The 27,726-nt window shown below is 39.3% G+C and overlaps 1 protein-coding gene and 1 pseudogene across 3 annotated transcripts in view; one reads left to right on the forward strand and one right to left on the reverse strand.

Moving 5' to 3' along the window:
- The first annotated feature begins 3,580 nt into the window (after window positions 1-3,580).
- The window catches only part of NCK1 (NCK adaptor protein 1), an 81,081-nt gene continuing 56,935 nt past the window's right edge, over window positions 3,581-27,726 (forward strand). For 2 of the 3 annotated variants that reach the window (XM_032333927.1, XM_032333920.1), the window contains exon 1: window positions 3,581-3,750. The gene's annotated coding sequence lies outside the window, so the exon portion shown is untranslated. The remainder of the gene's footprint in view (window positions 3,751-27,726) is intronic. The other variant, XM_032333944.1, reaches the window with a different exon arrangement.
- LOC116590387 lies at window positions 3,945-16,415 on the reverse strand (annotated as a pseudogene).

Consider the following 27,726-nt stretch of genomic DNA (forward strand, 5'->3'; position numbering starts at 1 on the left):
TATTGCTTACTTTACTAGTCATCTTCTGCTCTAGCAATATTGTGTAATACCTTTTCAGTTGTGTAATACCTTTTTAAATGCAGGCTACTCTATGTGGAGAACCCATCTCTTCTTTGCCTACTTATTTGCCTGACTAGCCTGACCACACAACTTCCCCTGTAGTTTAATGTCTCCCTGTACATATCTATAGCTTATTAACTATATTAATAATAGACATATTTAAATCTTGTTCTCTGACACTGGATTGAGCTCATTTTAGGTAAGACTGAATCTTTAGATTTCTAGCACCTATTATAGTGCCTACCACAGAGAGGACTCAATCAATTTCCGTTGAATTAATTCTCATAAAGGCATAACAATACTCAGTCCAGAAATTAAATTTAGTTACCAGGGTCCACTAATTTCTGTACTTCACAATCAAGCTTGTGATCAGTTACTTCTTGTTGATTAGTAAGTAGGGCTTTTTTGTTGTTGTTGCCCTAAACAGTCCTAGTTGGCAGGGATGCTAAGCCAGATCATTCTCTAATCATTTCTAACTATAAGCTATCAAATTTCCTGGGAAAGATCTTGAGACCTGGAGACTCATTTTCCCCTTCCTTGTCTTCCCAAATCCTGCCCGCATATTTTTATCCTAGACAGATTAGCTATCCCTATCAAAGCCCCATTTCCAGTCCATAGGTCATAAGTTTTGGTCTAAATAATATTGTCTCCTGATTCTGGCTAGTCCCTCGTCCACTCAGCACTAATTAACAGGGGTGATTCCCATTTTTGGTCTGCGTTCCGCTAAAAGAGAGGAAGAAGCCATGTGCATGTTTATATTTGGAAGTGGGGAGACAGGGTGTACGGAAGGAAGTCTCTCGGACAACTCCCACCCCACAAGAACTTGTACTCCATTCCTTCTAAGTTACTATCCTGCAATTTCATATATGACTTTTGTCTAGCTACCTTTCTACCCAATGCTTTCTTGTGTCATTGCTGTTTCTTTTTTTTCTTCAATTCCTTCTCCTTTTCATATGTATTTTGAGCTTTTTTCTTTCTTTCTTTCTTTCTTTTTTTAAAATATTTCCAGTTAAGAATGGGTGATAAGGAAACTTAAAGAAATAAAACTAAAATGTTTACACAGAACTAACCCCCCCCTTTTTTAAAAAAAGATTTTATTTATTTATTTGACAGAGAGAGATCACAAGTAGGCAGAGAGGCAGGCAGAGAGAGAGGAAGGGAAGCAGGCTCCCCACTGAGCAGAGAGCCCAATGCGGAACTCGATCCCAGGACCCTGAGATCATGACCTGAGCCGAAGGCAGCAGCTTAACCCACTGAGCCACCCAGGCGCCCTAAAAACCCTTTTAAAAGGAAGTTCTTTCCCTCATTTCTTCTATTGCTTAAATAGGTGGCACACAGTAGTTAAGAGATCTAGATGAAAATCTTGTAAAGGGTCTGTTCAGACCATTGGTTCATTCAAAATACATATTCCCTTACAAAATAAAATCTAAACTTATGACTTCATATTTTTCTGGGTTTATTTTCCACACTTACAACAGTGGTATAAGGTGCCTGATGGCAAGAACCTGTTGTATTTTTATTAACACCTCCAACCCATCACGTGTTAAATATGTACACATAATTGAACTGAGCCAGGTTTTGCTAACAGTTGTATGATTTTGGAAGAACCGTTTTCACCTCTGGACAATCATTTCTCCAGCTTAAAAAAAAAGAATCTAATAGCATTTCAATCCATAAACTTTATAAGATGTCTTAACAAATAAAACTATTGTATTAGCTTGAGTTGCCAATAACAAAATACCAATAACAGAAATTTAATTTCTCCTGGTTCTAGAAGATGAAGTCCCACATAAGCATGTCAGCTTGGTGAATTACAGCTGAGAGCTCTCTTCTAGGCTTGCCCATGGCCCCCTTCTCACTCCTCTCACGGTGGAGATAGAGAAAAATCGCTCTTTTTTTACAGGAACACTAATCCTGTAAGATTAGGGCCCCACTCTTTTTTTTTTTTTTTAAAGATTTTTATTTAGTTATTCGACAGAGAGAGACACAGTGAGAGAGGGAACACAGCAGGGGGAGTGGGTGAGGGAGAAGCAGGCTTCCCATGGAGTAGAGAGCCTGATGCGGGGCTCGATCCCAGAACCGTGGGATCACGACCTGAGCCAAAGGCAGACACAACCACTGAGCCACCCAGGTGCCCCCACTCTTATCTCAGTTAATCCTAGGTAACTCCTAAAGGCCCTATCTTCAAATACAGTCCCATTAGGGGTTAGGACTTCAACATATGAATTCTGGGAGGGGACAACTCAGTCTATTGTAGCCATGATAAATATACAAAGGAATTTAGGCTATTAGAATAAATTTGAATTCCACTTATATTATTCACTTTGGATGCTAATAATGGGATGTAGACATACAATAGCTGTTGCCCAGAGTTTCATGATTTACTTGCCAGAGCCAACTTGAAGCCAGGAAGGGGTTCAGGGTGATTTGTGCTTGATGTTGTGACCCTCAATAATGGCAACCAAACCACATACGTCAAAACTCAAATGAATGATTTTGAAGTTAATTGCAGAAAAGTGTGACCCTTGGGACTTCAAGTTAGGGCCAGGATTCAAAGAAGGGAAAGGAAGATGTACTAATGCCTCAAACAATATTTACTTATCATTTATTATGTAGTAAGCAGTGAGGGAAAATACTGACATGGTTCCTGACTTAATGAGTTTACCATCTAGGTAGGGATACGAACAAATTCAGCAGCTTGTTTGGGGAAAATACCTGTGTTCTACGAAAGGTAACTATCCCAGCAGATTTCCCTGAGGAGGCGACACCTAAGCGGAGCGGAGCCACAGAGATGGCTCAGAAGGCATGAAGCAGTTTGAGGTGAGGAGCTGCAGTACTGGCGTGGGGAGAACCAACGGACTGATGACCTGGCAGGTGGCTGTGACAGGGCGGCTGAGAGAATGGGCACACTTGACACCGAAGGTCATTGTCCTCCTCACAGCATGACTACCGCAGCTGAGACTGGAAGTTATTCACGTACCGCGGTACTGGGAAGACCCTCAGACTCAGCTTATTTCGGTTTGTGGCTCAAATTAACCATACATCTTACTTTTTTTTCTCTCAGGTTCCCATTTCCAGGCCTTTTGATTTGTTTTTCGTTTTCTCTCTGCCCCTAAAAACCTTCTGTTGACAAGACCCACTTCAGGTGCGGAAACCTGGAGGAAGCTCCCAGAATCGTTGGGGCGGAACTCGGGAAGCAGTAATTTCTGCTGTGTAGTCTCTAATGTGGCGCTGAGGAGGGAGGCCCAAAGTAATTCGCCACAGCAACCGGAGTGGCAAAAACGGCAACGGTAAGGTCAGGCCAAGCACTATCTAACCCTTTCGCTAGCTTACTGCTGAACAGCCTCAGTTTGCTCCACGCCCAGCACAGCACTTGATTGACAGACGGGCCGGCCCAATCCGAGCGCGGCGCAGACAACTTTCGCTTCAGGGATAGGAGAAAAGGGAGCGACTGAACCTATCGGATTGGGCCGGGGGGGGGGCTTCCTGCCCGCGCGGATCCGCCTACGACCTCCCGGCCACTCGACGCCGGAGCCCCGCCCGCAGGCCGCGCGCGTCCCGCCCCTCTCGCCAGAGCTACGCGGCGGCTGAACGGAGGCCTCGTGCCGTAACGGCCATCGCGGCGGCCGCGGCGGTCTCCCGGTCCCTTCCTCAGGTGAGCTGGGGCCACACGGACCCGGCAGAAGGAAGGTGAGACGGTCCTGCTGGTAGGCAGACGCACAGACAGCCTTTCCTTTCCCCATGCGTCCGCGCAGTCTGCCACTCGCTGCGTCGCTTCCTCTTCTCCCGCGAAGTTAGCCCCCAAGGCGCCGTCTGCCGGCCCTGAGCTGAGCCGGAGGGGGCGGGGAGGCCGCTCGGCCAGGCCTGGGCGTTTGCATCGCTGCTCAGCGCGACCCTCTAGCCAGTTCCCCGGGCCCCGCAGCCCCAGACCTCGCTCTGGCCGGCCGCTCCTTAAGAGGCTGGGAGGTGGAGTGTGCGGCGCTCTCGCGCCCCTGATTCTTTTTCTCCCTAAAAAGTCCTGTTGCCTGTTGTGGCGTAATCCGGGCCGGGGAAGGTAGGACGTGGTCGAGGATGGAGGGGGTGCGCTCACCTCGAGCCTTACAGGAGGGGAGAGGGTCGTAACCTGTACTGAGGGTGGACATCATTGGGATGCGCTCTCTGCCCCTCCCCCACCCCAGATTAAAATTTGGGTTATTTTAATCATATGGACCTGCTGTAGTTTCGTACGATTGCTTGTTGCTTCAGCTGTGAGCTTTTGACTTAAGTGTAATATATCCTGTTTAAAAAAAAAAAAAGAATCTCAGTAATTGGTTTTGTGACGTTTTGTGGTGTTTCCATAAAAGTTAAATTTGCCGTTAGAAGCTCGGGAAGCTGGATTTTGTTTAGGGATGAGAATTGTAACATTATAGGCGCTCGGCATTGTCGAACGATGAGCCGGTCACCGAAAAATAATTCTACCCGTTAGATTTGGTAAGAAAACATTGGAGTTAGGAAAGAATGAAGTTGAAGCAAAAAAGCTCCATGTCTGGTCAAAACGGGTAAATATTGCAAGAGGTAATTCATTTTTAAAAGTCTTACTTTGGTAGATTGATGAAAAACCAACTATACAATTTACTAAGTACCTGGAAAGCACAGTTTCTAAAATCTTAATCTTCAGCGAGGTCACAAAGTAATGAGGAAAATAATCCAAGAAGAAGGTTTTGTTTGATAATTGTCAGTTATATTCGGTCCTTAAGTAAGCTTCCATTCACAGTTTGAACGGAACAAGAAATATAGATTGGTTGATGAATAGTAGTTTCATTCCATCTTGATCATAGATTCTGTAATTTTCTTTTTTGGGAAAATTGTGATCTGGAGAAAATAGCTATAATATCTATAAGTCCTGTTCACAAAATGCTCAAGACTCAGCCTGTGCTTGTTCACGTATTAAATTTTAAATTGTTCACTTTATTTTTCTATGCATTATCTTTTAGTCCGGATTTTACCAGCGCTTTCGGGTCCATGTAAATAAAATTTGAAGTGTACACAGGATGTTTTGTTAGATACTGAATGGTACTTTATGCCTCTGGGCTTATTTTTATTTTGCACTTTGGAGAACTTTCTTGCCAAAAGTTCAAGGTAGATTTAATATAAGTATTGTTATAAATCACTCATCAGGAGGACTCCATTTAATAAATGCAGTCCATTTTTTCTTATCATAGTAGCATACTTTAATAACTTTTACAATTTACTTACTTTTATAATATGGAAAAATCTAAATGTTCTCTAGGTACATCAGAGCAGTAAATGATTTCTTTAGTTGGTAAGTTGGAGGAAACTCGTGAAATCACTAAGCATTTAACAAATTCTTTATAAGTACTTGGGGATGCTATTTTAGGAAGACAACTGATATTTTAAAAATTTATTTATTTAGATAAATAGTGAGCCTACTCACTTGGTTGAGGGGAAGGGAGGGGCAGAGGGAGAGGGAAAGGGAGAGAATCTCAAGCGACTCTCTGCTAAGCACAGAGTGTGATTGAGGCTGGGTCTCATGACCCTGAAATCTTGACCTGAGCCAAACTGACCAGGAGTCAGTTGCTCAACTGACTGAGCCACCCAGGTGCCTCAGGAAGACAACTGATATTTAAAGATTATTTAATTAAGGCAGTAATTCTACCTGGATGATCCTCATTTTACGATTCCATGGGCAGATTTTGTTTCAGTAGTGTTACAGTTGCAGCTACCGAGACACAAACCTTGGTTTTGTTTTTGACATCCTCTATCCATATAATATTGGCTAATTTTTGTCAGCCATTTTTTGGAAATTTCTTTGAGATATGTTCTTTTACACTAGATTTTTAAAAATTAATTAATTAATTTGACAGGCAGAGATCACAAGTATGCAGAGAGGCAGCCAGAGAGAGATTGGGGCGGGGAGCAGGCTCCCACTGAGCAGAGAGCCCGATGCGGGCTTGATCCCAGGCCCCTGGGATCATGACCTGAGCTGAAGGCAGGGCCTTTAACCCACTGAGCCACCTAGGTGCCCCCCCCCCTTTACACTAGCTTTTAATTGGGTTTTCTGCCTACCTTTTCTACCTACTCAATATGTCCTGCCTTCTGCCTTAATCGTAAAATTGTCTTTCCCCGCTGTGAAACCAGTGATAGCTCCCTGTTATCTACAGAGTACTTCTCAGAATTCCCTAGTCTTCTAATAGTCTGCTCAAAACCCATTTTTTTTTTTTACGACAGCACTATTTCTCTGTGGGAGCTGTCCATCCTAAACCAATCTCTCATTCTCATTTAGATTTTACGTTTTTCTACCTTTATCTGTTGAGAATTTGATTGCCTATGCATAGCCTGCCTATTCTTGAAAGGAAATCTCCCTCCCTCCCCGTCCCCCACCAAATTACCAAAGTAGCGGATGAAGTCATATTTTGTTGAAGTTTCATTTTTGGTCCTGAATTCAGTACAGCCTTCCAGATCATTCTGTTCTCTGTATTGTTGCTTTCCTTTGAACCCATTGCCCTTACTGTCTTACTATTCCTTTGGTTTTTTTAAGCTTATGTGAACTTGTTTTGTAATATCATGGAACAGTATTGTGGGAACGTTGGAATTACAACCTTTCGTTTTATAGATAAGGAAAATGAAACAATAACTACACGGAAATTCGCACATCTAATGATGGTGGCAGAGCTGAAACTCAGACCTTGATTTCCTAACTCAAGGTCTGTGTATTCTTTTTTTTATATGAAGATTTTATTCATTTATTTGAGAGAGATGGCACGAATGAGAGAGAGTGTGAGCAGGGTGAGGGGCAGAGGGAGAAGGAGACTCCCCACTGAGCAGGGAGCCCTGTGTGGCCTCCATCTTGGAACTCCAGGATCATGACTTGAGCCGAAGGTAGATGCTTAACCGACTGAGTCACCCAGGTGCCCCTTGGTCTGTGTGTTCTTTTTCTTTCTTTCTTTTTTTTTTTCCAAGATTGTATTTATTTATTTGATAGAGATCACAAGTAGGCAGAGAAGCAGGCAGAGAGAGAGGAGGAAGCCGACTCCCTACTGAGCAGAGAGCCTGATGCGGGGCTCCATCCCAGGACCCTGAGATCATGACCTGAGCCCAAGGCAGAGGCTTAACTACACTGAGCCACCCAGGTGCCCTGGTCTGTGTATTCCTTAAAAAAAAGTTTTCCCTGTGTATTTCCTAAGAAGGTGTACTACTTTTCATCTCTTGGAATGCAGTTTTTTTGTTTGCTTCATACTACTTTGCATTTTGTGTCTTTACATCTTGCATAGATTGAAAACTTCTGTGTGAGGCCAGTGGGATCTTGATTTGGATTGTTCAAATCATTAAAATGGGTTTAAAGTCTTTTTCTTTGCTTGTTAGATGTATTAACAGCATTAACAAAAATCATATTGTCATCTCTGTAGTTGAGTCCATGATTCCTTAAAAGGTGAATGTATCTCTTAGAATTTTTACTCCTGGAGTTTAGTTTGTTTGAAACTCTTAATTCCAAGAGACTGAATATTTGGGTACTTTCAAAGTAGATGTGAACATTTCAGTGGTTTGGAGGAAACCTGGAGGGTTTATCACATAACTGAATATAATGATCCAGCCAAATGTTCTTTTTCTTTTTTAGGTTCTTAGAACAGCAGCACTTTTGCATTTTGCTACTTTGTCCTCTTGTTCATCTGTCAGAAACTTGATTATTGAGCAATCTGTTTATTGAGCAAAATATTCTGAAAACATTTGTTTCTTTTGGGAAGTCAGAGTTTTTATAAATTTGCTCTTGACATTTATTTTTCCTCTTAACTGTGAAGTTGCTGTTACAGCAGTAGCATAGGGTTGCCTTGGTTATTTTTGTTCGTTTTTGGGATTTTGGTTTTTTTTGTTTGTTTGTTTGTTTGTTTGTTTGTTTGGGTTTTTTTACACTTATGTAGTAAGAGTTGCATAGTGTAAGGTAGCACAGAAAATTATCAGATGAAATGTTTCTGGAAGGAATGTTTTACCCTTTGGTTTTAAATAAAATTATCTGCTAAAATAAACTTTGTTTATTTTTGTTGAAATTTTTAGTTGAAAACTTTAGTATATTTGTTGAAACATTGATTCATTCTTTATTCCTGAAGTTGTATTTAAGGCTTACTGAATTGGACATAAGTATGGTATGGATAATTTCTGCTTTTTTTGAAATAGACCAATGGAATAAAGCAGTGAGAATATGGTTTTTAAAAAACGGATGCATCTAAAAAGCTTTTCGGTTGTTTTTTAAGAATTAGCCTTCCAAAAATTTCAGTATGTATTTCCAAATCATGTTGTGTTTAGATCAGCTCAGATAATTGATATAACAAAGAATTTAATATGCCTTGTATTTTTTGAGCATCCCAGCAAAACATAAATTTATGTTTACCATAAAAACTTTCTATTAATTAAATAAGACTTGGAAAATTTTCCTTAGCAGTTCTTGACCATTTCCAGGTACTAAATGTTCTTGCATGGTAACTTTTTATTTTTAGAAACATTTAGAATACTTTGTATATAGCCCCTTCCCCCCAGAATTCTGCCCTAGGAAGTCAGTTACTTTAATTTTTCCATGTTTTTTCCCCCCCCATTTCTTTTCTTTATATTTTTTTCTTCTAAGATCTTATTTTTAAGTCATATCTGCTCCCACTGTGGTGCTTGAAGTCATAACCCTGAGAAAAAGAGTTGCGTGCTCCACGACTGAGCCAGCCAGTCACCCTTCCGTATTCTTAAAAAGGCCTATAAGGCCTTGCATGATTTGGCTTTTGCCTACTTCTATCTCTTGCTATTTTCCCTTTCTCCTCCTTTTCCCTTCACTAGCCAAGATTTTTTTTGCCTTGGAACCCATGAACCTGCTCTTCCTGCTGGGCAGATGGTTCCCTTAGGTTAATTAATATTAAGTTTGGCTGCTGGTAATTAAAAAAAGGCCAAATAATTTCTCTTCTCACACTAGAAAAATCCAGGGTTTGCATGGCAATCATTTATTTAAATATTATTTCCAGATGTTTTTTTCCTTAGTAAAAATAATTCTGAAATAAAGATCTTTGTATATAAAGCCTTAGATTTTTTTTCTCCCTTGATTAATTCCTGTTGTGGGATGATGCAGTTGAAATGTCGTTGATTTATTTAAAAACTTGTTAGAGAAAGTGTCCTTTGAATTTTTTAAAATAGCAAAATACACAAATTTCATTGTATAGTTCAATGAGTTTTTATATTTGTAGCCATCTACCTATCACCCAGATCAGTTTTTTTATGACAGCAGTATTTCTCTGTGGGATCTGTCCATCCTAAACCAGTCTCGTTCTCATTTAGATTTTATATTTTTCTGCCTTTATCTGTTGAGAATTTGATGGCCTATGCATAGCCTGCCTATTGAAAGGAAATCTCCCTCCCTCCCCGTCCCCCGCCAAATTACCAAAGTAGCGGATGAAGTCATATTTTGTTGAAGTTTCATTTTTGGTCCTGAATTCAGTACAGTCTTCCAGATCTGGAAGTGTTTCCAGTGTCCAGAAAGTTCTCTCATGTGTCCTCTTAAGCACTATTTCCTATCCCCAAAAGTTAATCACTATTCTGACCTGTATCATTTTTACCTGTTCTTGAACTTAATGGAGCTATGCAGTGTATACACTCTTGTGAGTGACTGCTTTTGCTTAATATTGTGTTTGTGAGATTCACCTATGATGTTGGTACAGCAGTAGTTGGTGTTTTTTTACTGATAATAGTTTTCTGTTGGATGAAATATACAATTTTAAAAAATTCATCATTAATGAATATTCGGTTTGTTTCTAGTTTTGTAGCTGTTGTGAATAAAGCTGCTGTATACATTTACTTACAAGTCTTCCAGTGGACATACACAGTCTTTTCTTTTGGGTATGTGTACCTGGAAGTATAGTGACTCTTGTCTACCAGTTTTTGAACCTACTGGGAGCAGCTTTCTGTCTTATTCATAGCAGTTTTCTAGGATTTCTTCCTTATTGTAAGACTAGTGACTCCCCTTGCCTTTCTTCTGTGTTAAATCACGTAGTTTTTTTTTTCAGTTTGACCCCTCCTTTGGTGGAACATATCCCATAGTAGAATCCTATGAAGTTTGAGATCTTGCATTATTAATAAAATGCCCCCCCCTTTTTTTGGTCTCCCCTGGGATTTTGCTGAGTAATAAATTTTAGGTTAGAAATAATTTACTTTCAGAATTCTGAAGGCATCTCTTCATTGTTTTCTGGCTTGTGATCCTTTTGAGAATTTTGAAAACCTTCTGATTCCTGATCCTAATATTTTTTTTCTTTTTTGAGATTTTGTATCTCTTGTATTCTGAAATTTCATGATGGTGTGACTTGGCCTGATCTGTTCTTGGGTGTTTTCCTGGATATTCATTGTGCACTTCAGACCTGCAAAATTATGTTAGTCAGTTCTGGGAAATTTTCTTAAATTATTTTGTTGATGACTGTAGTAGTAGTCTGCTAGGGCTGCTGTAACAAAATACCACAGGCTAGGTGGTTTAAACAACAGAAGTTTATTTTCTGACAGTTCTGAATGCTAAGAAGTCCAAGTTCAAGGTACTATCAACGTTGGTTCTGTATGAGATCTCTTCTTGGCTTATATAGACAGCTGTTTGTTTGTTTGTTTGTTTGTTTTTACTGTGTCCTTACAGAGCCTTTTGTTTTTTCTTTTTCTTTTTTTTTAAAAAAATAATTTATTTTTTATTTTAAGATTTTATTTATTTATTTGACAGAGAGAGAGAGCACAAGTAGGTAGAGGGAGAGGGAGAAGCAGGCAGGCTCTCTGCTGAGCAGGGAGCCTGATGCAGGGCTTGATCCCAGGATTTTGGGATCATGACCCGAGAAGATAGCCCCTTAACCAACTAAGCCACCCAGGCACCCCACAAAGTCTTTCTTTTTCTTTTTTTTTTTTTTTTTAAAGATTTTATTTATTTATCAGAGGGAGAGAGGGGGAGAGAGCAAGCACAGGCAGACAGAATGGCAGGCAGAGGCAGAGGGAGAAGCAGGCTCCCTGCTGAGCAAGGAGCCCGATGTGGGACTCAATCCCAGGACGCTGGGATCATGACCTGAGCCGAAGGCAGCTGCTTAACCAACTGAGCCACCCAGGCGTCCCCCACAAAGTCTTTCTTGATAGAGTTACCTCTCTCCTCCTCGCCCAATGAGGATACAGGTTCAGTTGGATTAGGGCCCCACCCTTATGACATCTCATTTAACCTTAGTTACCTTCTAAAGTCCTGTCTCCAGATTCAGTAACTTTCAGGGTTGGGGCTTCAACATGAATGAGGGGGTACAAGGAGACATAATTCAGTCTACAGTAGTAATTTCTTCTCCTTCCTTTTGTTTCTCTCTGAAAATTTTATGTTATTTCTGCTAGTTCTGTTTGTGTCTCAGACTAGTCCTTTGGTGTTTTTTTTTTTTTCCTTAATTTTTCATCTCCTAGTCTTTTTGCTCTATATTATATGAGAGGTTTCATTAACTTTTATTTCCTAAGCCTTCTGCTGAAATTTTCATTTTTGCCAGCAAGATTTTGATTTCCCAAGAACTCTTTGTTCTTTAAAAATTATTTTTTATAGAGAGTATCCTTTGCTAGTTTCATGGATACATTTTCTTCTCTGATTTCTGAGGACATTTGCCTTTGTTTTTTCTTGGAGACTCTTTTTAAATTGGTTTCTAACTTTTATGTTGGAGGCTTGCTTCAGGTGTCAGTAATTCTTGGATGTTATCTTGAGATAATTTCAGTCATCAGATTGAAACCTTGAATTGATGGGGTCTTAAAGACTTTGAACTTCATTGCATGGTGGTCCAAGTGAGCCCTTTTTAAAACAAAAACAAAAACAAAAACAAAAACAAAACCCAAAACAAAATCCTGATGTCCGGGAGGTATTTCCTCTTGAGGGAAAACACAATCTTCTTGAGGGCTGAAGGTTTGACTGCCCCCCTTCATGTGTGTGTGTGTGTGTGTGACTGAATTTCTCATTCCCCACTTTTGATAAGGTACACAGATTTTTAGTTGTATCTGGTGACCCCAGTTCAGAGTTATGTAGTCAACCATCAGGTAGATTTGGGGAGGAAACTTCTAAGGATTTAACCACTCCTTAGCTTTCACCCATTCTTCCCTATTTAATCCCCTCTTTTCTCAGTTGTAGCGGTAGCCGGTGCTGCCAGTTCCTGACTCTTTTGAGAATTCCAAGGTATAAATTGGGTTTTTCAACTCCTGGGTTAGGCTTTACCTTTTTGGAATTCACTGAGGTAGTAACCCATTGTCCAACTGTCTTTTTAGGTTGAAGAAATTAGTTCTTATTGCTTGCTTTCCTGTATATTTTGCCTACTGTGTTAATTTCCTTAAAAACAAAAACAAAAACCTGTAGTGTTAAATCCACTAATTGGAACCTCTCAAAAACTTTATTTGTACTGCCTAAGCAGTATTTGTACTGTCTTAAGCCAAGAATGATTTACATTTTTGAAGGTTTGTAAGAAAAGAAGAATATGCGACAGAGAGACTGTATATGGCCTACAAAGCCCAAGATATTTATTATCTGGCCCTTTAGAGAAAAAGTTGCCTTACCTTGTAATATAAAGTTTCTGATTTCCTTTAATAAGGCTGTTTCTGGACTACAACTTTACTCCCACTCAAGCTTCAGTTTATAATCTTGGAACTTCCGGAAGCTTTTTTTTTTTTAAGATTTTATTTATTTATTTGAGAGAGGGCAGAATGAGAAGCGGACTTGAGAGCCCGATGCAGAGCTTGTTGCCTGTACTCCAGGATCATCATCTCTGCCAAAGACAGATGCTTAACTGACTAAGCCACCCAGGCACCCCTGAAGCTCTTTGTTTTGATTTAGTCTAGTGCATATTGTGAAGTTATGACTAAGAATTGATAGATTATACTCAATTATCAGAGATAGGAGATTTTTAATGTAAAATCTCCAAGAGTAGGATAAACAAAATGTTGAAGAAACAAGTAATGGAACATACTACACACACACACACACACACACACACACGGATGCATTGTTTTTTGTCTTGTCATGTAAGTGCAGAGCTTAGGCATGTATACTGTAAAGAATGGGGAAAGGGGCAGTTGTTATATTGACAGTAGGTTCAAGTCATATTTTATTTTATTTTATTTTTAAAGATTTTATTTATTTATTTGACAGAGATCACAAGTAGGCAGAGAGGCAGACGGGGGAGGGGTGCAGGTTCCCCATGGAGCAGAGAGCCCTATGAGGGGCTCCATCCCAGGACCCTGAGATCATGACCTGAGCCGAAGGCAGAGGCTTTAACCCGCTGAACCACCCAGGTGCCCCTCAAGTCGTATTTTAAATGAGTCATTTTCATCAGCCTTCTCTGTAGTTTAGAAGATTTATAAATCATAACTGGCAGAATAATTTTGGTTCTAGGCAAAAAGCTGTTTTAGGCAGTAATAAACATATGTGTATAAGTGTGTGTGTTTATATGTATATACAGATTTATGTAAAATTTTATTTTTCTACCTGATACCGCAAATGAGAGGGAGAATTAATTTAAGCCACATGTCAGAGTGGGAGAAACAGGATTACATTGTTACAGGAAAAAATAAATATATTTATTTTTTCTTAAAGTTTTGGCTACCAAAATACTCAGTTATGTTTACTCTTAATTGTATGAGCAGTCTCATCACAGATTTCTTGTATAATTATCTTCCATTCCTCTGAATGGTAACTTGTCTTAGTATTTATCACTGTTATTTTTTGGTATGTATATTCCAGAATTGTTTCTGTGAGTATACAGACTCATGCTCACTTAAAAAAAATAGGTTCATATGCTTCATCTTGTTTTCTAATTTAGAGATTTTTGGAGTCAGCTTAAGGTTTAAGAGACATCTTACCAAAAGTGTTCAGTAAATAATTGGGGTGGATAGAAGGCAAGTGAGGCGCAATCAGCTAAGTATTATCAAAGAAATGATATTCTGGGGTGCTTGGGTGGCTCAGTGGGTTAAACCTCTGCCTTCGGCTCAGGTCATGATCTCAGGGTCTTGGGATCGAGCCCCATGTTGGGCTCTCTGCTTAGTGGGGAGCCTGCTTCCCTTCCTCTCTCTCTACCTGCCTCTCTACTTACTTGTGATCTCTGTCTGTCAAATGAATAAACAAAACCTTAAAAAAAAAAAAAGAAATGATACTCTGTATATTAGTAAATTTTCTTATAAATTTACTTGCTGAATATCTAGGCTGATGGTATCCATATATTCAATGAGGACTTCCACATTTTCCATTAACTTTATATCTTGGACATTAACAATCAGGTCTTTCGTTACCTGGGGGTCATCCCCACCAATTTACCACTTACAATGCATGGCTCAGGGCACTCCAGAAACACTCCTTTGGCCACTGAATTCTCAGTTCGTCTTACATCCAGCTAAATAAAAGATTCTTTTGTTGTAGCAGGGAGTAATAAACTATGACAGCACCCTATCCTAAAATGCTTCTCCATCACTTGGATTTTTCACTGGTCTAGACACTTTTTTAGAGCTTGATCTGCATACTGTAATAGGATTTCTACCATCTGGTCTGTAACCACAGTCTTTGCTTACTGGCATCCCCTGATAATCTCACTACTGCTTTTGCTTTTCCTTCATGGAAAGACCATGCAAGAGCCAAGGCTTCTGTAAGACAGTCTTGTTTCAGGAGATGATCACTCTCTTACCAGCTTCTCAGCATTATCACATAAATGGATATTGTCCCTAAATAAAAGATTTGAGAACCATAACTACTAGTGGATTGATAAACCTCTCCAACCAAAGGCAGTGCCTAGCTAACATTTCCTCCAGTGGCTAGTGATTTGAAATGGCTGCTGTTACAGACCAACTGAACTTCTGAGATCTCCACTCTTTCCAGTTCCTCAATCAGTTGATCAATCGAGGATCAGTTGATCCTGCTGATCATTCACGTGCAACTTGTTCACACTGTCCAAGAGCGCAACTGTACATGAGTTTATCCAAGTAAAGTTGATGAGGTCATAGTATAGGTGAAGATGCTATTGTTGATAAGTAATATGTATTGCTTCAGATTCATCTTTTAACCAGTAGCAGATGACATCTCTGCAGAAGTCAGATATGGGATTCACATAATTAAGCACTACCACAAAGTGCCAGGCTGGCAATGGAACACTGGGAGAATCTGTCCATAGCGAAAAATCATCTCCATTTTCAAGGATTGTTCAATCCAGTGACCAGTATCTTTGTTAAGAATGCCATGACCAAGGAAAACTGTATGATGGGATGGTCTCTCAACTTAGGCTTGAATGGAGAGGCTCAATACAGCAAACTTCACCCTTGGAACCACTGAACAGACCCTAGATTCTCATGTTCTCACTCCCATCTCTCTCTTAAATGTCAGTTCAAAGGGCACTAGGGTGGCTCAGTTCTGTTAAGCGTCTGCCTTCGGCTCCCATCATGATCCCGGAGTTCTAAGATAGAGCCCTGAGTTGGGCTCCCTGCTCATCTGGGAGTCTGGTTCTCCCTCTCCTTCTGCCCCTCCCTCCTTTCCTGCTCTCTCTTTCAGATAATAATAATAAATCTTTAAATGTCAGTTCAAAAACACAGCCTCTGCTGTCATTGTGAATTATAAGAGTTGTATCATCTGTAAACTTAACGTGCAATATGCTATTCTTGGAGGATGAGCATCTCTTACTGATCTTAGAATTTTTCCACTGGCCAAATCCCACTTCATGATATGTCCTTTAGCAAAGCCACAGAGAAGTCTTGAGTAGTCATTGTTGATACTGAAGGCAGAGGTGGTTCCATACTGACCTCCAACACTAGTGTTCCTCAGACAATTGCAAAGCTTGATTCTGATCACATATTAAAGCCAATCCAGGAGATGTACCCCTTGCTATAAATGGGACACTGCAATTGCAGCAGGCAGGCCAGCATCCAGTTTGTCAGCTGCAGACACTCTCTGGTCAGAAATTTCTTCAAAAGTGAATGTCATCTAACTGATTGAAGGGGTGAAAAAGGATCTGGTATTTTCTTCCTTTTTAAGTTGGTGCAGTCTCCACTATCTGAACTTGGCACAGACAAAATATCATAGAAGTGAGAATCAATAGTATCAGTTTTTAACAGTGTAGGATCCTCAAGAACAAAAGACTCCTCTTCATCATCAGTTTGAGTATACTTGCCAGTGTTGGAGGAGTATCACCTTGAGGAATATCAAACTCCTTGTCATCAGTCAGATCATTTTGAACTCTAGTTTCTTGTCCAGATCTGTGTAAGAGAATTTTGAAAGCAAAGCTTCAAGATTGAAAGAAAGATGTATTCAGCTCTTCTTCAGCAGTCTTGGCACAGAGGATCTGTTGCACATTTTTGTGGTCTGGTTCATTTTCCGTATTTTAATAATTGTAATTCAGTCCAAGCAAGTTTTTGTTTTTTGTTTTTTTTTGTTTGTTTGTTTTTATTTTTGGCCTTAGATCTTGATGACCTGAATCATGATCTCTGTGCTTGCAGCCGTTCTAGCCCAGGGCCTTTTATTTTATTTGTTTTAAGTAATCTCTGTGCCAAATGTGGGGCTCGAACTCATCACCCTGAGATCAGAAGTAACATGCTGTACCGACTGAGCCAGTGAGGCTGCCCCTAGGGCCCTACTTTTAAATATGAGCAGATAATCAAGGATCACCAGGGTTCATGAGGAAAGCTTTTCATACAAGAGACCAAAAAAAAATTTTTTTTTCAGAATAAAAAAGAATTTTTGAAAACTAGAGCATAATAGTAAGAAAAAAACACCCCATAGAAGAAAGGAAATTGAAGTAGAGGAGAATATGGAAACAGTCTATAAAAAGATAAAAGGTCAGTTTGTGAGGTCAGCTTCATCTAAGAGAAGTGCCAGTGAGAACAGAGAGAAGAGTGAAGAAGAAATATTAGTGAAACAAGAAAAGTCCACAGGGTTGAAGAACATCATTTTGCAGATTGAGAGGCCCTTGGGTACTCAGGAAAATGGATGAAAATAAGTGCATACTCTCAAATCTGGGACTAGTCAGGAAAATGGAGATCATACCACCCATTATAACAGAATTTAATACAAAGAATTGTTTAGGGGCACCTGGGTGGCTCAGTGGGTTAAAGCCTCTGCCTTCAGCTCAGGTCATGGTCTCAGGGTCCTGGGATCGAGCCCCACATCGGGCTCTCTGCTCAGCAGGGAGCCTGCTTCCCTCTCTCTCTCTCCCTGCCTCTCTGCCTACTTGTGATCTCTCTCTGTCAAATAAATAAAATCTTAAAAAAAAAAAAAAAGAATTGTGTCACCCCAAAAAGATGTGTTGAAGTCCTAGCCCTTCAGTACCTCAGAATGTGACCTTATTTGGAAATAGAGTCTTTACAGAGGTAATCATGTTAAAATGAGGTCAGCAGGGTGTACCCTAATCCAATATGACTGGTATTCTTTAATAGTGGAGGAATTTAGACACAAATTTGGACACAGGCATAGAGAGAAGATGGCCATCTATAAGCCAAGGAATACCTGAGGCTCCCAGAACTAGGAGAGAGTCCTGGAACAGATCCTTCCCTCGAGCCTTAGAGAGGGCATTGCCAGTGCCTTGATTTTGGACCTGTGGCTTCCATAACTGCGAGATGGATTTTCATGCTAAGCCAATGCAGTTTGTGTTTGTTAACAGCAGCCTTCAGAAACCAATACACTAGATAACTGAAGAAATGAAAAGCCAGTAAGGGAGCACTCAGGTAGTAGAGATAGTAACTATAGGAAGTAATTATTACCCCATGGGGCTGGGAGAGCAAAGAAAAGATACTAGGATTATTTAGAAGCATGAAGAGTGGCCCCAAGGATCTGAAACTCAGACTTTTGCCTGCTCAGAAAGTAAAGGTATTTTAGGAGACCTGATGAGGCTGGTCTATGAATGGCAGGAAAAACACAAGCAAAAAATTGCTGTCTGGAGCCAGTTGCTGCTGCTGGAATCTTTGCTATTGCCAGGGAGAAAATTGTTGGTCGATGGTTGATGCTTACCGGAAGGGATATCTCCCTGTTCCTTTCTTTAGTCTTCTGGTGTCTTTCTTGTGGCCCTTAGATGATTCTCCAAGTCTAACAGGGAGTCAGCTAGCAAAGGAGAAATGTGATTTATAGGGCTCCAGCCCCCCAGTGTTACAAAGCAGAGTAGAGGAGTAGGTTTGAAGCCAGAGACAATAACTAACTAAATACCATAGACACTGAGGTTTGTTCTTCTGAAAATTTGAAATACATAAGACAAAGAAGATCTTGTAAACTTCCAGAGGTGGAGGAAATGGGTCACATTACAGAGATTTGAGTATTCTCAGCTGCAGCCTCACAAGCCAGAAGATAGTGAGCAGTGCTCTCAAAATCTGAGGTAAAATAATTTCCAGGCTAGAATTCTTTTCCCAGCCAAATTTTTTATTTTCGTTTTTTTAAGATTTTATTTATTTGAGACAGAGAAAGTGAGAGAAGGAGCAGAGGGAAAGGGAGAATTAGACTCCTTGCTGAGCAGGGACCCCGACATGGGGCTTGATCCTGGGTCTTGGGGTTCATGACTTGAGCCGAAGGCAGACGCTTAACTGACCGAGCCACCCAGGCACCTCTTAGCCAAATTTTTAAGCATAAGTTTAGAGGGCAGACATTTTCAGACATGCAAGGTCTCTAAAAATTTTTCTTCCTTACTTCCTTTTTTAGAAAGCTATTATGTGATGTGCTCCACCCACAAAAGGAAGGAGAAAACCTCCATAAAAGAGAAGGTGAAAGAAAGAGAAAACAGGAAATCGTGTCTAGAGAGACAGGCATCCCTAAGGTCATAGTAAAAAGGACTCGCCAAATGCTGATTATCTGATAAAATAGCAGTGAGTCCAGATTTGAGCAGTGGGATGATGTTGCTAGTTTTAGGACATTGAAATAATAAAATACGTGATGTCTGTATATCCAGTTTAGGCAATTGGCAAAAAAAAAAAAAAAAAAAAAAAAGGATTTGAATTAGTGGATATCTTTCATTTGCTTAGTTTTTTATGTCGGCATTTTAGAACTTTGTCCTGGAATTATTTCTCTCTTTTAGTCTCTCATAGGTGATCTCGTTCAGTCCTCTGATTTTAAATAGTATCGATAGGGGGATGCTTCACAAATTATGTCTCTAAGAAAGATCTCTGTACCATTTTACATTCCCACCAACAGGGTACAGAGATTCTTAATTTCTTCAAATCTTTACCAGCCCTGGTTGTTTTTTCTCTCTTTCTGATAGTAGTCATTCTAATGGATGGATATAGAGTACTAACCCATCATGGTTTTTATTTGCATTTTCCTAATGATTAGTGATGCTAAGCATCATCTACTATCTACTATATTGTCCATTTGTATCTTTGGAGAAATGTCTATTTAAGTTCTTTGGTTTTTCATTGGGTGATTGTTGAGTCTTAACTGATTTTTAAATTTCTGCTGTTTTCTTCTTTCCTTTTGACTCATTCTTGATAGAGCAGGCAGAGAATTGTTTTCAAGATTTCTGTATTGGGGCGCCTGAGTGGCTCGGTGGGTTAAAGCCTCTGCCTTCAGGTCAGGTCATGATCCCAGGGTCCTGGGATCGAGCCCCGCATCGGGCTCTCTGCTCTGCGCCTGCTTCCTCTCTCTTCCTGCCTGCTTCTCTGCCTACTTGTGACCTGTCTGTCAAATAAATAAATAAAATCTTAAAAAAAAAAAAACCCAAAAGATTTCTGTATTACTGATGGTATGCTAACAACCCTAATAAGCAACAAATCTTAATGGTTTAACACAATGGAAATTTGTAATGCTTTCTCACATTACAGCCCAGTGGATGTGTGTGATGGAGTAGGAGTTGGGATACCTCTGTTGCATGCAGTCATTCAGGGACACAGGCTCTTCATTCTTTTTTTTCCTTTTTTTTTTTTTTTTTTTTTTTTTAGTGGGCTCCATGTCCAGTGTAGAGGCCAGCGTGGGGCTAGAACTTATAACCCTGAGATCAAAACCTGAACCAAGATCAAGAATGAGACACAAAACCAATTGAGCCACCCAGGTGCCCCTCCTCTGTCTTTTTTAAGTCATCATTTTTACCACCATGTGTTTTTTGGGGTTGTTTTGAAAAGAGATGATGGTACAAAAGAAGCTTTTAGACCCAGGCTGGAAGTGGCATGTATTGCCTTCACCCAACATTCCATTGGACAGAACTGAGTCACATGATCCCACCTAACTACATAGGAGGCTGAAAGATGTAGTATAGCCGTGTGCTAATGAAGGAGAGGAGAAAACAGACCTTATGGAGCACTAGCAGTCTCTCAGTGTTTACTGGATTAGAACACCCCTGCTTAAAACTCTTCAATGACTTTTTTTTTTTAAATGCATGGAATAAAATTGGCCTGTGTCTGTTTCATCCTTACTTTGTATCACTTTCTCCTTTATTATTCTCAAGTCACATTAGACTAGGTCATTTTCCAAAACATGCCAAGATTTTTCCTTCCTAGAATGTATGTGTTGTGGTTTCCTTTGCTTGGACCACTCTAAATATTTACATGACCGTCTCCTTTTCATTTTAAAATGTCAGCTTAAAATCCATCTCTAACTCAAGTATCTAAAGTAGCTCTCCTTTTTCCTTTTTTTTTTTTTTTTGAAAGCACTGTTTATTACAACCTATAATTTTTTTATTTGAACATTTTCTTTGCTTTTGCTGTGTCCTATTCTCGAAGGAGGTGTCTTCTTTCTCACTGTTCTTAGCACATGCCTGTCATTTTGTAAGTGTGTTGTATGAATGAAATACTATTTATTATATACAAACTGAAGTAGAGAGACTAGAGTGAATAATAACCAAGAGCTCTAATGGTAATTGAGTTGAACTGTTGAGGGTTTTGGTTTTAGTGGATGCAGTATCAGTGGAATAGAAAAGAATGAACGAGGGACATTTCAAAGGAAAATCCAACACAAATTGCTGTGTGACTTAAGCAGGGAGACTCGGAGAATGAGATGATAGTAGTTTGTAATGGACAGGGATTAATAAGGAGGTTAGCCATAAAAATGGATGATCTGTTGAGAGAGAGGGTATACATTGAGTACAGATGACTCAGGAGAAAAAAGAGGAGCCACAAATGGAGACCAGGAGGAGTGGATGGAGAGGAAGGAAGAGAACCAGTTGAGTATAGGCTTAAGGAAACCAGCAGAGTTTTAGAAAAGAGTGATGGTTAGCTTGACTGCTTCTAGTATGGCTATTCCTTGTGATATGTATTTGAAGATTCTGAAATGTTACCTTTCATGAAGGTTATAAAATGGTGATATTAATATCTTCTTCATAAGATTGTTGTGAGGATTAGTAACATACTATATTAAAAGCACTTAACATACTTAGTGTACTTTGTCCAGTAAAGTGAAGTGAAATAGAATGAGACAGTACAGTTAGGGATTAAGGAGGTATTAAGTTAGGCATTAAGGAGTTTGTGGTGGGAGAAAAGGTTTCTGGGCTTTTTTTTTTTTTAAATTTAAAGATTATTTATGTATTTATTTATTTGACAAAGAGAAATAATGAGGGAACACAAGCAGGGGGAGTGGGAGAGGGAGAAGCAGGCATCCCACCCAGCAGAGAGCCTGATGTGGGTCTAGATCCCAGGACTCTGGGATCATGATCTGAGCCAAAGGCAGACACTTAATGACTGAGCCACCCAGGTGCCCAGACTTCTGGGCTTCTATAGCAACTTTTCTTTAGAGGTATGTTCTTTTTAAATGTTACAATAAGTTAGAATTGTACTAAAAGCTTATATAGCGATAACATTAATGAATTTTTTTGAAGTATTTTTAGTAGGAATTTTCTGATCTGAAAGTATGCAGAATCGTAGCAAAACAATGGCAGTTCATGGGGCACCTGGGTGGCTCAGTCCATTAACCGTCTGCCTTACAGCTCAGGTCATGATCCCGGGGTGCTGAGATTGAGCCCCATGTCGTCTTCTCTACTGGTGATCTCTTTCTCTCATTCTCTCTCTCTCTCTCTCTCTCAGATAAAATCTAAAAAAACCAAAACAACAACAACAAAAAAAACCAATGGCACTTCATCTGTTTATGCTACTTAACCATATCCTTCTACTGAATCTTCTTCTGGAAGCATTTATAATGCATGTGCCCCTTTGAAAGTCATTGTCCTTTAAAATAGTTTGAGTAAATTATTCTTTAACATTGAAGTGAAATAATATATTTAAATTGGAAGCATAATTTAATATGTCAAATTGCATTAACACCAATGAAAGCATCTTTTTTAAGTCAGTAGAACTTCATTTGGGATAGTCTGGAGAAATTCCAGTTGCCACAGGCTTCTGTCTCCAGGTAAACAAGTATGAGAATCATTAGCACAAGGGAAAGTGGGAGCTTTCTTGCATTCCTTTTTATTCTTACCTTTTAAAATTTGCTCATCTTTGGGAACTTTGGTGGGTTAGCTGAGTAGAGTTTGGTACTAGTTCATCTTATACAAGGTATTTATATACAAGATACTTATTTGTTCATATCTTATACCTCAGTCACTTTTTTCCTAAATATCTATTATAATGGAAAAAATAAGTTATTGCCTTTCTCATGATCATTAGCAGTCTAAGAATAGAACTTTGGAATAAAGGATAAGGTAAAAAGTCAGATGGATAAGGAAAGAAGACACAAGGGGAGAGAAAAAGAAGTTGAGAGATGATTGGTGAAAAGAGCTACTTCAGTTTATCTTTCCCTTGTACCAGGCTTCAACTGGCAGTGAATTACAGTTTAAAATTGCTTTGTCACCAAAATGTCCATCGATAGATAAATGGATAAAGAAAATGTGGTGTGTGTGATATACACACACACCATGGAATATTATCCAGCCATAAAAAAGAAGGAAATCTTGCCATTTGTAATAATACTGATGGAGCTAGAGAGTATAGTGCTAAGTGAAAAAAATTCAGAGAAAGACAAATACCGTATAATTTCCTTACATGTGGAATTTAAGAAAAAAAATAAACCAGCAAAGGAAAAAAATACACAAGCCAAGAAACAGACTCTTCACTCTGGTGAACAAACTGATGTCTACTAGAGGGAAATTGCGGGGGGTGAGGGGGACGGGGAACGGGACAGGTGAAATAGGTGAAGGGAATTAAGGAGTACACTTGTAGTGATGAGCACTGGGTGATGTATGGAATTGTTGAACCACTGTATTGTATACCTGAAACTAATGTTACACTGTATGTTAACTGTACTAGAATTAAAATAAAATGAATTGCTTTGTCAGTAGCATATAGTTGGTGATTTTTAGGTTATTTGCTGCCTGGGAGAGACATTAATTCTGTGTTGTAAATTTAGAAATAATAATCACTGAATTTATATCCATAGAACTGATGGTGGAATTTTTAGCATTAGGTAGGAGGGTAAGGGTGGGAAGGACAACCATGTAGCATGTACCATACTAAGTATTTTAAGTATTCTTTAATTTTCGTAGTCACCCTGTAGGAGGTGTTCCTAAAGCACAGAAAGGTTAAGTAACGTTAGCTCATGTCACACAGATAATAAATGGGCGAGCAAGAATTTTATTTATTTATTTATTTATTCAAAGCAAGAATTTAAACTGGTCTTTCTTTCAAATCATTTTAAAGATTTTATTTATTTATTTGACAGAGAGAGACACAGCAAGAGAGGATACACCAGCAGGTAGAATGAGAGAGGGAGAACCGGCTTCCTGCTGAAGAAGGAGCCAGAGTCAGGGCTCGGTCCCAGAACCCTGGGGTCATGACTTGAGCTGAAGGCAGACGCTTAATGACTAAGCCACCCAGGCACCCTTAAACAGTGGTTTTCTATCCTTTCGTAGTTATCTTTTATTCATCCCTTTGCTTTATTTTATAGTTCCATTCAGTCACTTGTTGGCTTAAAGAAAAAAAAAAAAAGCTGTGTTGAGATATATTTCACATACTATACAGTTCACCCATTTAAAGTGCCTTTCAGTATTTTTAGTTTTGCAACTGTCATCACAATTTAGAACATTTATATCACCCCTAAAGAAATCCCATTCCTGTTAGTCATCAACCTTTAGCCCTCTACTTCCAGCCCTAGGCAACCATTAATCTCCTTTCTGTCTCTCTGGGTTTGTTCATTATGGACATTTTACATAGATGAAATCCTACAATATGTAATCCTATAATATGTAGTTCTTTGTGACTGGCTTCTGTCCTTACCATATGTTTTTAAGGTTCATTTATGTTAAAGCATGTATCACTACTTCATTCCTTGTTACTGCTGAGTAATATTCCATTGTATGGGTATTCCACATTTTATTTACCCATTCATCAGTTGATGAACATTGGGTTCTCCCTTTTGACTGTTAAGATCTTAATACTGCTGTGAACATTTATGGGCTTTTTTTATTTTTGTGGTAAAATATACATAACATAAAATTGACCATTTTAACCATTTTAAAGTGCATAGTTCTTTGGCTTTAAGTATATTCACGCTGTTGTGCAAACCATCACCATCATTTATTTCCAAAACTTTTTCATCTTCCTCAAGTGAACTGTCCATTAAACACTAAGTTCCTATTTCATTCCTCCAGCCCCCCCTGGCATCTGCCATTCTGTTTTCAGTCTCTCTGTATTTGACCACTCTAGGAACCTTACATAAATAGAATCATACAATATTTGTCCCTTTTTAATTGGCTTATTTAACTTAATGTGATGTCTTCACAGATATACATATGTTGTAACATGTAGTCAAAATTTCCTTCTTTTTTAAGGCTGGTAATATCCTGCTGATTGTATATATATACATTTTATTTACCCATACATCTGTTGGTGGACAGTTGGTTGCTTCTGCTTTTTTGCTGTTGTGAATAATGGTGTTCTGAATATGCATGTATAAATACCTACTCAAGACCCTGCCTTTTTTTTTTTTTTTTTTTTTTTTGCTAGATCATATGATAATTCTGTTTTGATTTTGGGGGGAAAGGCTAAACTGTTTTCCACAGTGGCTGCACCATTTTACATTCCTACCACCAGTACACAAGGGTTCTAATTTCCTTAGGTCCTCTAATACTTACTTTGTTTTGATAATAATTGTCCTAATGTGTATGAGGTGTTATCTCATTGTGGTTTTGATTTGCATTTCCTAAATATGATTAGTGATGTTGAACACCTTATTTGTGTTTACTGGTCATTTGTGTAATCTTGTTTTTATTGAGTTGTCAGAGTTCTTTATATATTCTGGATATCAATCCCCCATCAGATATATGACTTGCAAATATTATTTCCCATTCTATAATAGTGTCTTTTGAAGCAGAAAAGAGTTTAATTTTGAAGATGTCTAGTTTATCTGTTTTTTTCTTTTATTGCCTGTGCTTTTGTGGTCAGATCCAAGAAATTATTGCCACATCCAATGTTCTCATGCTTTTGCCTTATTCTCTTTTGTTTTATGCTTGCAGCTTATTTCAGTCTTTGATGCATTTTAAGTTATTTTTGTATGTAGTGTAAGGTAAGGGTTCAACTTCATTGTATAAATTTTTATGTAAAAATATGTTTTCATGTATCTTAGTTGTATAACTAGGAGTGGAATGCCTGGGCTATGGGGTAACTTATGTTTAAACTTTGAGGAACTGCTGAATTGTTTTCCAAAGTGGCTCTACCATTTTACGTTCAACCAGCAGTGTATGAGGGTTCTGGTTTCTCTATTGCTTTTGAAATCCAGACCACATTAGCTTCTGACTGGCTTATTTCAAAATTTCCTTGGCTGGCCTCTTTGGTGATAATCTCACAACTCTGTCTTTCTTCTGTCCTCTTACCAGTTCTTAATGGTGTTCATTGTATCATAAGAGATTTGAGATGGAAGGAACTAGAATCATGGAAGTTAAACCATTCATTTTTCAGTTGATAAATAAAATTTGAGGAAGAGATTTGACCCATCTCTTCCTCAAATAGAGTGACATTGTCAACACTAGATACCATACTATGAATATAGCTTTCATTTTATTAAATCATCGTGTTCCCCATTTATGTGTCTAAAACACTTTTCCTGTGGTTAACTAGGTCTCCTCCCCATCATCTACCCTACATTAGTCTAAAAGCAAGGAGTTGTGTGCAGGTAATTTATTTGGCAGGTGATCCAAGGGAACAAGAATTGGGACCAGAATAAATGAAACAGGAAAAAAAGAAAAGCCAGTACAAGAATGTGTATTACTGAGTTACTCACTGCTGTGGCAACTAAGGCTCAATCCTAGTGGGAACTCCTGAGGATCTAGATGCTCCTCCAGTTGTCTACTTATGGATGGACAGGAGAAACTATTACTTCTCTTGTTCTCCATCACTTCACAGTTGCGTTAGTGGTGCATAGATTCTTTCGCCTTCCCTTTACCACTTAGGACTCCACACAAGAGCCAGACAAGTGGGTTGGTTCCCCATGGTGTCTTACTTTGTGGCTTCAAAAAAGCACAGGGCAGAAAGCAAATGAATCACAGTGAATTCTGTTGGGGGTGGGGTAGTTGAAACTTGACCAGAAGCATTAGCTTTAGCTTATGACAAGTGTGATGCTCAGAATAATGATGTCTCAAAGATCCTAATCCTCTGAACCTGTTAGTATGTTACCTTGCATCACAAAAGGGATTTTGTAGATAGTAAGATTTTCCTGGGTTCTCTGAGTGGTCCCCCTTGTAATCACAAAGAACTTTATTTTATAAGAGGTAGGCAAGAATGTCAGTCCAAGAAAGAGATATGATAATGGAAGCAGAGGTCTTGATGCGGCAGGGGCCAAGGGATAGGAGCAGCCTCTAGAGGTTGGAATGATAAGGAATGGATTTTCCTCTGGAGCTCCCAAAAGAATGCAGGCTTTGATTTTAGTTCTATAAAACGTGTTTTGAAATTCTTATCTCTAGAACTTTAAGATAACAGATTTGTGTTGTTCTGAGCCTCTAAATATGTGTCAATTTGTTACCCAGCAGTAGGAAACTACTGTTAAAGCTAGCATCAAAGGACAGGTGGACAGCATGAGGATGGAGTATAAGAGATTTCTGATAGAATCTACCTCTTGCTGTTGGCCTTGCCTTTGATTCTAGCTGTATTAGCCTCCTACTGCTGTTTAGCAAATTACTACAAATCTACTTCTTACTCTGCTCAGATCTGCTTGGACCCCAGAGTAATCCATCATTGAGTCACTGCCGGCTCTTCCACAGAAATAAGAAGGGTTAGTGGTGCATGCTAGTGCTACCTGCTGCTGCAACTGATTTGAAGCAGTAATAAAGACTCATTTCCTTCTTTCACCAACCATTCTAGATTTCCCTTATGCTAGGCCAGCAGTGCAGCTGCTTTAGGTTGCTTGTGACTTCTAGACTTTCATTTTTAAGGGATTTGAGCCCTTAGTTCCCTTGCCCTATTTGGGCCATGGTTGCTGCAGTTTCCTGTTCGTTGTAGTTCCAAGCATGGAAACACCCTAAATTCCAGACAGACTTCTCCCTACCCCAGGTGTGTACCACCAGCTTAAATTAGATAACAGAAAAACTTTGCTCCTCTACAGCTCCAGTCTTACCCTCTTTCAGTTATTGATGTTACAGAAATACATTTTTAAATACTCGTTTGTCCAAACATATAGACTAGTAATTGTGTGGTTTTTTAAAAGACTTTATTTATTTGTTTACTGATTTGAGAGTGAGTGTGTGTATGTGCAAGTGGGTTGGGGGTGAGCAGAGGGAGAGGGACAAATAGACTCTGTGCCTAGTG

The sequence above is a fragment of the Mustela erminea genome, chromosome 1, assembly GCF_009829155.1.
Source record: "Mustela erminea isolate mMusErm1 chromosome 1, mMusErm1.Pri, whole genome shotgun sequence".
In the NCBI taxonomy this organism is placed as follows: domain Eukaryota; kingdom Metazoa; phylum Chordata; class Mammalia; order Carnivora; family Mustelidae; genus Mustela; species Mustela erminea.